At 49.0% G+C, this 13,545-nt stretch overlaps 1 protein-coding gene across 2 annotated transcripts in view; it reads left to right on the top strand.

Annotated features, from left to right (window-relative positions):
* Window positions 1–1,675: 1,675 nt before the first annotated feature.
* Window positions 1,676–13,545, top strand: part of PIK3CD (phosphatidylinositol-4,5-bisphosphate 3-kinase catalytic subunit delta) — a 32,976-nt gene continuing 21,106 nt past the window's right edge. For both annotated transcript variants that reach the window (XM_072608795.1, XM_072608796.1), the window contains exons 1-2: window positions 1,676–1,805; window positions 5,260–5,377. The gene's annotated coding sequence lies outside the window, so the exon portion shown is untranslated. The remainder of the gene's footprint in view (window positions 1,806–5,259; window positions 5,378–13,545) is intronic.

Consider the following 13,545-nt stretch of genomic DNA (forward strand, 5'->3'; position numbering starts at 1 on the left):
ATTCTTTCACTTATTCGTTGACTGGTTCATTAAGTATTTCTTAATTAAACCTCTGAAATGGGACTCCACAGTAATGAGGGGGGCAGAAAATGGATTTTGGACTGGGAGAGCTTTGTATCTGAATGAACCCTGGGGACCCTTTCTATGCGTTGTACTTTCTGCTATATTTGAATTTGCATTTGTCAGAGCTCTCTGTCTCTGACAGTCTGGCACCACGGTAAAGGTACTGAATTTGGAGGCTGAGGACCTGGACTCTTACCTAAGACACCTTGGCAAGTCACTTTCCTTCTCCAAGCCTCAGTTTCCTCACCTGTAAAATGAGGGTGTGCAGCCAACTAGATCAATTTTATTCAACAAGCATTTATTCAATGCTCTGAGAATGAGTTTTTTTTTTAAGAAAATGTAATTAATTTATTAATTTTTAGTTTTCAACATTCACTTCCAAAGATTCTGAGTTTTAAACTTTCTCTCCCTCTTTCTCCTTCCCCATCCCCAAGACAGCATGCAATCTGATATAGGCTCTACTTATACATTCATATTAAACGTATTTTTACATTAGTCATGATGCAGAGAAGAATTAGAACGAATGAGAGGAACCACTAGAAAGAAGAAACAAAACAGAGCATATTTTGTTTTGTTTTCAGTCCAACCTATGATTTCATTAGTCTAGACAGCTCTTAGTGAGAAGCCTCCTCAGTGTAGGTAGGCAGTTATGTGGGACTCTGAGAGATTCATTGATTTATTTATCCAGGGTCACACAGCCAGGAAATGGCTTGACCTTGAACCCAGGCTTCCTAGGCTCCGGGGGAATCGTAGATTTAAAGCTGGAAGGGATTTCAGAGGCCACTGAGTCCACCTGCACCCCTCATTTTACAGATGAGGAAACTGAGGGCCAGAGAAGTTAAGTGACTAGTCTAGGGGGTCCCACAACCAGTTTGGAGGGAGGATTTGAACCCTTCCCCGACCAATTCTCCTACTTTCAAGGAATTAGATTTCCATTAGTTAGCCATTAAATCTGTGATCTGTATGATCACAGGACCTGGAATCAGGAAGATTGATCTTTGTGAGTTCAAATCTGGTCTCAGACACTGCTAGCTGGGTGACCTTGGGCAAGTCACTTCCCCATGTGTGCCTCAGTTTCCTCATCTGTAAAATGGGCTGGAGAAGGAAATGACAATGCACTCCAGTGTCTATGCCAAGAAAACCCCCAATGGGGTCACCAAGAGTTAGAGGACTGAAACGCCTCAACAAGGGTGAGCCCACATCGCCCTAGGGTCCTGGCTGCGAGTCAATCAATACTCAATCAGCAGTTAGGGAGCCAGCACTGGGGTGCAGAGAGAGCCGAAGCCAGCGCGTGCCCTCCAGGACCTCGCCCGGCCGCAGCGCGGCCTCCCGCCCCCTCCCCGGCCCCGCCCCTTCGCCTGCTCCGCCCGAGTGCGGACCCGAGAATTTGTAGACGGTGCCTGGAGGGGCCGCCGCCGCTGCCGAGGCCCCGCCCCTCTACCGGGCCGGGCCGGGGCGGAGCCACCCGAGCTCGTGCGCGCGCGTGCTCCCGCCCACCCCTCCGCGGCCCCGCGGCCCCGCCAGTCCCGCCGTCCGCGCGCGCCCGCCCGCACCTCGACCCCGCGGCCCCGCGGCCCGCCGCCCCTCGGCCGGGTTCATGCCGGGAGGCCCGAGCCGGAGCCGCCGCCGGGAGGAGGAGGAGGAGGAGGAGGAGGGAGAGGAGGACGAGGAGGGAGAGGAGGACGAGGAAGGCGAGGGCGGGCACGGCCAGGGGCCCCCGGGCAGCCCCTCCCGCCCCGCAGGTCAGTCTGGCGCCGTCCGCGGCCAGGGAGGGTCCTCCTGCGGGCCCGGCCCGTTAGCGGGGGGCCCCCACCCCAGCTCTGAGCCAGGCTCGTTAGAGAGCCCCCATTCCGGGGGCCCCCGCCCCGGCTCTGAGCCAGGCTCGTTAGAGAGCCCCCATTCCGGGGTCCCCCGCCCCGGCTCTGAGCCAGGCTCGTTAGAGAGCCCCCATTCCGGGGGCCCCCACCCCAGCTCTGAGGCAAGCTCGTTAGAAGAGCCCCCATTCCGGGGTCCCCCGCCCCAGCTCTGAGGCAAGCTCGTTAGAGAGCTCCCATTCTGGGGGTCCCCCACCCCAGCTCGTTAGAGGAGCCCTCATTCTGGGGGCCCCGCCCCGGCTCTGAGGCAAGCTCGTTAGAGAGCCCCCATTCCGGGGTCCCCCGCCCCGGCTCTGATCCAGGCTCGTTAGAGAGCCCCCATTCCGGGGGCCCCCGCCCCGGCTCTGATCCAGGCTCGTTAGAAGAGCCCCCATTCCGGGGTCCCCCACCCCAGCTCTGAGCCAGGCTCGTTAGAGAGCCCCCATTCCGGGGGCCCCCGCCCCGGCTCTGAGCCAGGCTCGTTAGAGAGCCCCCATTCCGGGGGCCCCGCCCCACCTCTGAGCCAGGCTCATTAGAGAGCCCCCATTCCGGTGTCCCCCGCCCCGGCTCTGATCCAGGCTCGTTAGAAGAGCCCCCATTCCGGGGGCCCCCACCCCAGCTCTGAGGCAAGCTCGTTAGAGAGCTCCCATTCTGGGGGTCCCCTGCCCCAGCTCTGAGGCAAGCTCCTTAGAAGAGCCCTCATCCTGGGGTCCCCGCCCCAGCTCTGAGCCAGGCTCATTAGAGAGCCCGTGTTCTGAGGGTCTTCCTCCCGGAGCCCTTGGCCTCTTCCTATTCCCGAGGTCCTCTCTTTTGAGGGTGCCCTGCCCCTCCCCGTCCCTATTGTCAGGGGTTCCCTTCTAGCTTAGCCTGTTGGCCCCACAACCCCATCCCCTCCCCTCCCCCTAGCAGCTCCTTGGAATCCCCGAGCCTCTCCCTGCCTCTATCCCTGGGGGTCCAGCCTTGCTCCAGGGGGTCCCTGACCCTTTCCCCATGTCCTTTCCTGGTTTCATTACCGGAATCTCATCGTCCTCCCTGGGCTCCTGGACCCTTCACAGGCCACTTTCCGCAGCCGTTGTTAGCTGCCTCCTCCTGTCTGTCTGTCTGTCTGGGGCCAATCTTCTGTCAGCCCCTTGGTGATCAGAACCTTGGGGAGTGGGTCAGTCCATCTGGGGCCTCCAGGCTCATGCCAGCCTCATGCCTAGAACCTCCCTCTGTCTGGGGTTCAGAGGGCATCGGGGTCTCCCTGCCCCTCACCTCAGAGGCTGGGCTTGGGGGACCAAGGCAATTAAACACTGTTCCCACCCTGGGATGGGTGCTGGTCTTTGGTGCCCCTCGCTTTGTCCCTTCGGTTTGTGGGAGTGGGGAATAGTGGAGGAGAAAGTGGCCATGGGGGCTATGGATTTAAGCAGTGGAAGGAAGCAGGCAGGAGGTAGGCCTGGTCCTAGTGATGGAGGAGTCCAGGAAGGAGGCCAGTGTTTTGGGTTGAGTTGTTTGTTTGTAATGACCTGGCCTTACTTGGCTGGGGAAACTTGACCAGGTGGTTCAAGGCTAGGTGGGGTTCATTCATCTAGAATACGTTTGCATCTGTTTTGTCAAGTGGTTCCAATCTGTGGCTTTCCAATGCTGGGTCCCAGCTCCACGGATGACAGAGGACTGCCTTGTTTATGAGAGGTTGTTGACTTGTTCTGGCTCGGCTTTCCTCTTCTCTCTCTGAAGGGCACAAGAATTCAGTGCTCTGTCCAAACAAAATGTTGCCCTTGAAACCAGACGTCTCTGAGAGCGGGAGATACAGATCACAAATTTCTGGCAAGCTGTGACTCCCAGTGTGGGATGGAGTTTCCTCATCGACAATCTCTGAGATGCTTTTGAGCACCCAAGGCCACCCCATTGGCAGTGTATCGTCCATGTTTCTTATTTCCAAATCTGAATTGTATAGATCGAATGATTCTCTTATGACCTTTCCTGTCCCTCAACTATTATCTTTTGGGTTTGTCTTTTTGCTCAATTTTGCCTCATTTTTAGGAGCGCTTTCCCTGTTACTTTAACTTGTTTTAGCTATCATATTTGCATGAGATTCTCTTGTTAACGCCTGTCTATTGACCCATATCCTCTTTGGGCTGGATTCTGATTTCAGACCTGGTGTTTCTGATGTTTTTCGTTTCTTTTGTGGCATCTCAGCCACAAATCAGGCTGCCTCCCCTTCCTTCTCCCCCACCTCCAAAGTGATGAGCTGCCCCCCAGGGATGCCACTTTGGTGACTACATCAGGTGTGGATGTAATGCTTTAGAATCCAATTTTACTGGTACAGGTGGAGCCAGTGGACCTAGGAGAGAACTGTTGGAAATTGATGGGGGGGCGGGGGGGGGGGAAGGGCTGAGGAAAATTTGAGTTGGTTTCTCAGCAGATGGGTTTCTATCATAAGGGCTCTGCCCCCCCTTGCAGCTTGTAGAGGCTCAACTACTCCCCTATTTCTCATTGCTCCACTTTTCTACCCTCTGAAAGGTTTTACTGTCCAAACATTGTACATAGGACCCTCTTTTTCTTTGCTAGCTCCCTATCTTCCCTTAACATTCCTAAAAAATCCAATCAGTAACTGTGAAAGAGTGTTCTAAGACATGCCACCTTTTGGGGAGCCGATGCCCCCCAAAGCCATTTGAGTTCTTGATGGTGATCATTGAACCCTCCTGTCTAACTTACATGTTTGGCTGCTTCACCAGACTGTCTGGGTTTGTTCGAGCATAATAGAGAGCCCAGGTTCCTAATGCCCCTACCTCAGACATTAAGTTATTTTGCAGGTGGGTCCTACTAGACCCCATATGTTGTTTCCAGATGGGTAGGAGAAACACCAGAGACACAGCTCCCACCTCACAGAAAGGTTTGCCTTTTTTCTCTAGCTGAATGCTTGTTAATTTTCCTTTGTGATGTACATCTGGGCCTTGAAGAGAGATCAGTTTAAATCCTGCTTGGGGAATAGTCATTCCAAATTCAAGAAGATGCTTGTTCTGGTGGCTTAGTTGAGAGACCTGGTGCCTCAGCCCAGAGAGAGAGCCTATGCTGCCATGACTAGCTTTGGTTACTTTGCTTTAAAACAACCACCACAAACCCCCTCTCTTGGAAGGTTCTGAGTCATCATTCCATCCCTAGTCCTGGCACTGGGAAGGCTCCTGGATTTTGTTTCTGTCGCACAAAGAGAGCTGGGGTGGGGAGTGGTGCAGATGGTTGGTGAGGCCCTATTAGGCAGAATCCGATGACTGGGAGAGGGAGGGCAGGGAGGAGAGAGTCCTCAGGGAGAGAGGACAAAGGTTCACGAGACCCTCTTCTTGTCTTTCTCATTTTGTTACAGACAAATAGGGAGACTGAGTGAGGGGAGGACGGGATGAAGCTCACCACTAATAAAGTGGCCTTTCTCTGTCCATCACACGGGTCCGTGCTACCAGTCTTTCTCATAACAAGCCGGAGAGGTAGGTCGGAAGTAGTGGGGGGAAGGGAAAGAAGAAACACAAGGTTGAAGCAGAATCTGTCAATATCACAGCAGAAGTCAGATTTTCTACAGGTCATGAATGCCCACAGGGGAAGACTGACCCATATTGGTGCCAGGAAACGGAACAGAATAAAGGGGAAATAAGTTGGTAGCAAAAGCGTCTAACTCATCTGAAACAGATCTGAAGACATTTCTGGGGGCTGATCATGGGAATGAACTCATGGCTTGAGCCTGGTGTGTCATGGGGACTCCATCAGTCCCCTGGGGTAGATCTTGTTCCTAGAGAAAGGAGGAAGGCTTTGGAGGGGATGAACCAAAAGGCTGCATCAGTCTCTTGGATATAATGAAGGGTGGACCTTTGGGAGAACCCACGGAGGTCAGATGGAGCCTCTCCAGTATGGACGTTAGATGAAAGGTGTGTTCATCTCTGTGGCTGGATGGGAGAGGGTGCTTCCCAGATATAGGACAGTGACATGGCTAGAAAGGAGAAAGAGGAAAAAGAGATGATTGAGAGTTTGAGTCTGTACTCAGAGTGGGCAGAATATTCTTGTGATCTGACTAGGGTACCAGGAGAACCTGAAAGTTGAGGGATATACAGGTTCAGATGCCGTGTGTGTGTGTGTGTGTGTGTGTGTGTGTGTGTGTGTGTGAGATACTTGAAAGGCTTCATGACATATCAGAACATTTAGGGACCTGAGAAGTCATCATCTTACAGATGAGGAAATCAAGTAACACTTGATTGATATCAGGGAGTTAGAATGGTGGAATTTTCAGCAAAACATTTCTCTTCATGCTTTAGTGTCTAAGGAGATCAGCTCTCAGTGCTCATGAAAAATCCTTATTAATACCAGAAATAGACCCCCGAGTGGCCCGAGAATGGCCTTCCCTTCCACCCCACTCCTTTCAGCTGGTGGGGAGCTTTGTTCCAGAGGTCCTTCCCCAGCAAGATCAGTGGTTTCTAGACATGTGGGTCATAGAATGCAAACAGTTAAAAAAAAACCAAAAACCTCTGGGTAGAAAGAGAATCACATGTCCTGATGCTTTAGCTGGATTTTTAGGAGTGAGGCCTCTATCTGGCATTGTGAATATCAGCCATACATTTGTCATCACCCTCGTTGTAATAACCACAATAGGTGATATTTGTCCAGCCCTTTAAGGTGTGTGAGAATCACTGCTGGCATTCGCATTGTCCTTCCTACCTGACCTCACTGGCCCTCACGCCCTGGGAGATAGGTGTGTATGGAGGTGTTACTGGTCACTTTTTACAGATGAGGAAACTACAGCTCAGGGCTGAAGTGACTTGTTCTTGCTGAGCTTGGGGTTGGTCAGAGGGTGATCCTGGGCAGGGTGGTTTTATGACCGGGAAAAAGGCAAAGTATCCTTCAGAAAAATGAACATTTACATTTATCTGACTTCCTGTCTCTTCTGTCAAGATGGCTCCGATGAAGGACGAAAAACTTCAGGAGTTGAAGTAAGGGAGAATGAGTTCGAATCTGGCATCAGATACATATTTACCTGTGTGACCCTGGGGGAGTCACTTCTTCTCTGCCTGCCTCTGTTTCCTCTTCTGTAAAATGGAAGTATAATAGCACTTCCCTCCCAGGCTTGTTGTGAGGGTCAGATGAGATAATTGGCACATAAAGTGCTTTGCTGTGGAAATGTTAGTTATGGTAAATGGTATGTACATTACATGTATATGTACATTACATCCTAACTAGCACACCTGAGGTAGGGGAGGCAGTACATGTCTTATGCTTCCAGGGTATATGCTATTAATAAGCTATTAGAAATTAAGATCGAACAAAGATTTTTTTGATTCACACACATAGACACACGGATGGATGGATGCATGTTTGTATGTATGTATAAGTGTGTGCATGTATATATGTATGATAAGGAAAGACAGAAGTAGGTAGCTGACTGTGGGGCCAAGAAGACCTGGGTTCAAGTGTGGCCCTGAGCAAGTCACTGGACCTCTGGCTGCTTTAAAAATACTCTTAAGCCCATAAGGTACAGAGAAGGTGCTGTATTGGTGGTGGGAGTTTCCCATCGCACACACATATACACACACACACACACACACACGTTATTTGTATATAGTTGGAGAGACAGAGAGATGAGGAAAGAGAGATGAAGAAATGGAGAGAAACAAGGGGGAAAGAAGTCAAGGGGAGAGCTGAGGACTAGGACCATATTCTGTTTGTAGACTTGGGCCACTGCACTTGTTTCTGTATGAAAAAAAGGAGGCTCTTGCAAGCCAAGAAGAATTTTCCATGAGGCCTTTCCCTTTGTGATAGGTCTGCAAGGTCTATAGGCCTAATCAGGTGGTGGGCGTGGAGTCTTCCCTTCAGCCGGGGCTCTAGAGTCTTTCTGATGCTGTGTTATACTGGCCTGTAAGCAAAAGGCATCATTCTGTGACTTGGTTTGTGGTGGCCAGCCCTCCTCACACTCCAGCAGTTAGCTGGTTGACCATAGGGAAGGATTGAATCCTGGGGTGGGGAGCAGGGATTGGACAGGGAAGGAGAGTGTTCACATGGATTTTTTCCAGTGGCATGTGTTGGTTGGAAGATAGTTGACTCATCTTTGCTGAGAGCCCACAGAAGGGTTTTAAAAAGTCTTTCTTGAGCTCCCATTTCCCTCATTTTTGGATTGTCTTGGTTTCTTGTTATTTTGTTTGAGGTGGTTTTTTTTTAAATGTATATTCTCCACTTCTCCCCTCTAGCTCAGACTCTTGCCTTACATATTAAATAACAACTCAGTTCCATCCTGACAGATCACGTTCCTCTGACATCCTCTGTTCCTGCCATGACCTTAGGTGACATCAGTCAGTATGCCCAGCCTTCTCCTTAGAGCTCGGGGAGCCAGCGCTGAACCTTGTCTTCATATCCCTTTGTGCTTCCTGCCTTCTAGAGATGTTCTTTCTCTCACTCTCCCCTCTCCTTCTTCTCCCCAACAAGTCTTCCCTAGCTGTCCCTTCAAACAAAGTTAGCTGCTGACCAGGTTCCATTGGGAGAGGCTTGTTTCCTCCTAGGCGTAGTTGTATCCACATTTGACATTTGGATTGAAAAGCCCCAGTGGCCACCTGGCTAGAGGCTGACTGTTTAAAGCCCAAGGCAGCAAACTCAAATAAAAACCTCCCTTACACACCATGTATTGGCTTCATCCATTAAAGGCCATTTCTTAGAAATGGTTTCTCCCTCCTCCAGGATGGGGGCAGGGCTGAAAACACCTTTGCTGAAGGGCAGGGCCTAAGACCTTGTGCCTGGATAGCCTGAGGCTCAGCCTTCTCCACCTGGGTCTTCCCCTCTGGGCAGGCCTGCTGGGATCAGAGTCACTGGGTCATTCTTCGAGCAGAGTGCTCCCTGCTTTTGTCATCGTGGAGGAGGGAAATACTCTTTTGTATCCTCCATTGAAATAGTCCTTGAAGGTTAGTGGTTGAGTCTGAGAGCCTTTCTAACTGAGGGAGAAGGATCTTTGGTCTGTGGGTGCTTCTCCTAGGAGAGTTCTCCAGACTGAGCTGGTGGTCGGGAGCACTTGAGCTTTTTCTACTGGCAACAAGCAAGGAAGACTGATTTCTGGTAAGCAGGCCTAGGAGCTCAACCTTGGGAATAACCACTGGCTGCCCGATGGGCCCGGGTGATCCTGGTGACATGAGCAAGAGGAAAATGTGGACTTCATTGATTGGGGAGGGTACTGGAAAAATAAACACTTATTTAGAAGTGATTTTCAAGGCTAGTGTCTGAACATCAGAGCATGGGAGCTGATGTAAAATAATGTGGAAGAGCAGCCTGCAGGTACAGCTTGTTTTTGTCCAATGTCAGGCACTGGACAGATCATTGGGTTTTTGCTCTTTGTCCTTGCTCAGGCTGGCCTCTCTTGCAACCATGAAAGGGTGTATTAGAGTCTTGATTTTGTGGTCAGTTTTCAACATGCATGTTTATTATATAGTCACTTCTTTGAGGTAGCTAGGGGGTGCCATGGAACAAGGAGCACTGAATCTGGAGTCAGAAAGACCTGAAGTTGTAGCCAGCCTCAGACACTTAATCACTGGGTGACTCTAGGCAAATCATTCAACCTCTCTGGGCCTTCAGTTTCCTCATCTATAAAATGGGGACAATAATAGCACCTTTCTGCCAGGGTAGTGGTGAGGAACGAGTGAATTAATGTTTACTTACTTTGCAAATCTTGAAGCTCTGTAAATGCTAACCATTCATGATTTAATTTCCTACCTTGGGAATGGATGGATTGTAGGTTGTTGGCTCTATAAAGTTTTTGAGACTATGCCATACAGTGGAAGGAGCACTGGTTCTGAGGTCAGAATTCTATTTCTTACATTCCTTATCTTTGTGACTTTCCACCTCCCTGGTCCTCAGTTTCCTCATCTGTAAGATGAGAAATTTGGACTCAGTGACCTAGCTCTTGCTCTACAGTACTCTGATGCTTTTGGCTCTAGAGTCCAGGAGACAGCATTGCTATATTGGTTCTGGAGTCCAGAGGATCTGGGCTCCAATCTTGTCACTGAGATTTCTTGCCTAGCTGCCCTTGGACAAGCCACTTAACCTCCTTGGGCCTCTGTCTTCTCAGCTCTAAAATGAGGGCATTGGACCAGCTGACTCCTGACTGTCTTCTAGCTCTGCTCCTGTGATCGCGGGTAGAGAGAAGTGTTGGTACTTTCCAATGAGTTAGAAATATAAATGGTGGTGACTGGGCCAACTGTGCCCATGGTGCCACCCGTTTAAAATCCTCTCCATCTTCCCCCATGGATACATGGCCAAGCTTTGTGCACAAACAGTTCTCAGAAGAACTGCAAACCACTGACAGCCAGAGGGAAGGAAAGACTGTTGAGAATCACTGATAATAAGCGATATTCAAATCAAAATAACTTTGAAGTTTCACTTCCCCCTAGTAAATGAACAAAGATGAGAGGGGAGGAGAGGACTCCATGGGGCAGCAGGCACACTAATCCTGTCAGGCAGTTTTGGCTATTGTCATTCAGTGTCCAACTCTTTGTGACCCCATTTGAGGTTTTCTTGACAAAGGTATTGGAGTGGCTGGCCATTTCCCCCTTTAGCTCTTTTTTTTTTTTTTTTTGGCAGAGGAAAAAATTGAGGCAAATAAGGTCGAGTGACTTGCCCAGGGTCACAAGGCTAATAAGTGTTCAAGGCTAAATTTAAACTCAGGGAGATAAGTCTTCCTGACTCCAGGCCTGGCACTCTATGGCATCACCTGGCCACCCTAAACAACAACAAAAAATGACCAAGAGATCAAAAATAGAAAGAAAAGTCCTATATACAAAGTACCAAAATAAGTCAGAGCAGACTTTCTTGTGAGAGTAAAGATGGGAAACCAAATAGGTACCAACATCTTGAGAAATGACTAAATAAATTGTGGCACACTAATAGAACAGGACAGGGGTGGGGAAAGAACCTTCAGCCTCGAGGCCACATGCTGCCCTCTAGGTCCTCAAGTGGGGACCCTTTTCTGAATCCCAACTTTGAGGGTTTTTTATTTAGTCAAAGGGCTACACTTGAGGACCTTGAGGGCCGCATGTGGCCTCAAAGCCACAGGTTCCCCACCCCTGGAATAGAATATTACTATATCATGAGAAATATACAAGATCCCAAGAAGCATGAGAAGATATATGAACAGATGAAGAGTTAAGTAAGTAGAACCAGGAAAATAATAAGAATGTAGCAGCAGCAGCAGCTAGAATTTACATAATGCTGTAAGATTTGCCAGGTACTTTACAAACTTCTCCCTACTACAATCCTGGACAGGAGGAAACTGAGTGCTGAGAGAGATTAATTGCCTAGGGTCACATAGTAAGTGTCTGAAGCGGGTTTTGAGCTCAGGTCTTCCTGACTGTTAGGTTCAGCACTGAACCGCCCAGTGTCTGTAACAACTTCACTGAAAAAACAGTGCAGTGAAACAATGCCCTGGGGAATTATAATGACCATCTTGGCCTTAGGAAAGAGAAAATACATTTCCCTTGCTTTCCTTTGAGGTGACGTGTTGCTTGGTTTATCCTGAACTGCCTTTCAAACTCTCCATTATAAGGGATGACTTTTGGGGGAGGGAGAGATATTCAGAAATGAATGTGTTGTAAAAAGAAAAGGCATCAGTAAAAATAATGTTGTGAATAGGGGTCGATTTTATTAGCTGATTCTATTGGTTCTCTAAGGCACTGGCATCTTTTCTTCAACTTACAGCCTTAGAGAGTTACCCAGAGCACTGACAAGTTATGTGACTCACCCAGGGCCACAGAGTCAGTGTGTTTTAGAGGCAGGATGTGAACTCGGGTCTTTTTCCATTCCAGGCCAGCTCTCTATCCCTTCCCCCCCCAACAAAAACACAGCAAACTATAAAATACTTTTTACAGAAGTAAACAAAAGCTTGACTTTTCAGAATAATCTCCATCTAAAACAGTAGAGTATAATTTGTTTTCCATGAGTGCATGAGGCTCTCCCTCCTTGCTTTGCTGCCTGGGATGGCCCTTGGTTCATTCTCTTCTCTCCAGCCTACAGTGACTCATTCATTCCTTTTGGAGATGTTTCCATAGGGCATGTGACTATGTCCCCAGGAAGTCTCTTTCTATATTGACTCTGGTATGCAGCTGTTTGTGGTCAGAATATCAGCACTGCTCATGAAGGGAATTGGACAGAGGCAGAGATTCTGACTGCAGACCCCTGTACTTATCCCCCCTGAAGTGGGCTCAGAGCCCTCAAAAATGGAGCATCACCAAAGAAGGGAATGAGTGAGGTTTCCCTGTGGCCTATGGGATGCCAGCAGGAAGCTGCTCATTCCTCACACTCAGGAGACTGGGGAAGATGTGTCTTCAGGACTGATTGTAAAGGGTTTGTTCACAGAGGAACATTTCCTGGTGCCTCACCCCTCTGGGGGGGAGGGGCAGAGATTGGGGAACCAGAGGTCATGGTGACCTGGGATCTACTGATAGAGGGAGGAAGTTTACCTGTAAACCACTGGGGAAGTGCAAGGTTTCCCTACCTCAGGACTTTTGCCTTTCCTGTGGTACCTTTTTTGTGGGGGTGGGGTGAAGATAACAGTGACTTTGGAAGGGCAGTGGAAGCCTTAAGAGATGATTCAGGGATGACCTGAGGGCTTGTCACAGGGTTTAATGCTTGACCTTGCTCTGGTCAACATTTTTTATTGGTGACTTGGAGAAAGGCCTGCTTATCAAATCTGCAGAAAGCCGGGGTAGAGGGTAGGGGGAGGATGCTTAATACATTAGATGACCAAAAAAGTCACATAAAAGCTGGGAGAGTGGACCCAAATTAATATGAATCAATTAAGCATATATTAGTTGTCTAATAATAATAGATTAGACTTATATACCTTTAAAGGTTTGTAAAGCACTTTACCTTCATTAACTCATTTGATTCTCACAACAACCCTGTAAGGAGTGTGTATGTTCTTATCCCCATTTTACAGAGGAGAGAGGAACTGAGGCTGCCAGAGGTTACATGACTTGTCCAGGGTCAGGCAGCTAGTAAAGTGTCTAAGGTAGGCTTTGAACTTGGGTCTTCCTGACTCTAGGTTCGGCCTTCTGTTATCTGTGCCACCTAGCTGCCTGCTACGTGCAAAGTACTGTGTTATAACGAGGAAGTTATTCAGTGAGTATATTCATCCTTCATTTGGGTTCAGTAATAACCACAGCTGATGTTTCTGTTGTACTTGAAGGCTTACAAAGTGGCTTTATAAAGATGCCCTTTTCAGGTAGGTGGGACCAGTACGTGACCATCACTGTGCAGGTAGGGAACCCAAGGGCAGTGACCAGTCCGAGCCAGCCAGCTGTGAACATCAGCACTGAATAGTAAGCACAAGGTTCTTCAAACCAGCTGCACAAGTACCAGATGAGGGAGCAGGCCTTCAAAAGAAGATCTCAGGATTGTATGGGACTGTGAGCTCACCATAAGCCCCAAGGGTGAAGGAAATACCAAGAACGCCTATGTGATCATCTTAGGTGCATCAGCTAATGTCCACACCATAAGAGGCCATCGCCCCCAAAAGAAACTGGAGATGGTGAGCCTGGAGAAAGGTTACATCAGTGCACAATTCACTTTGGCCTTTAAATTTCAAAGGCCTATCACAATCTTGGTCTTGATATGAGGAGGAACTCTCTGACATCTG

This window comes from Notamacropus eugenii, chromosome 5 (genome assembly GCF_028372415.1).
Source record: "Notamacropus eugenii isolate mMacEug1 chromosome 5, mMacEug1.pri_v2, whole genome shotgun sequence".
Classification (NCBI taxonomy): Eukaryota; Metazoa; Chordata; class Mammalia; order Diprotodontia; family Macropodidae; genus Notamacropus; species Notamacropus eugenii.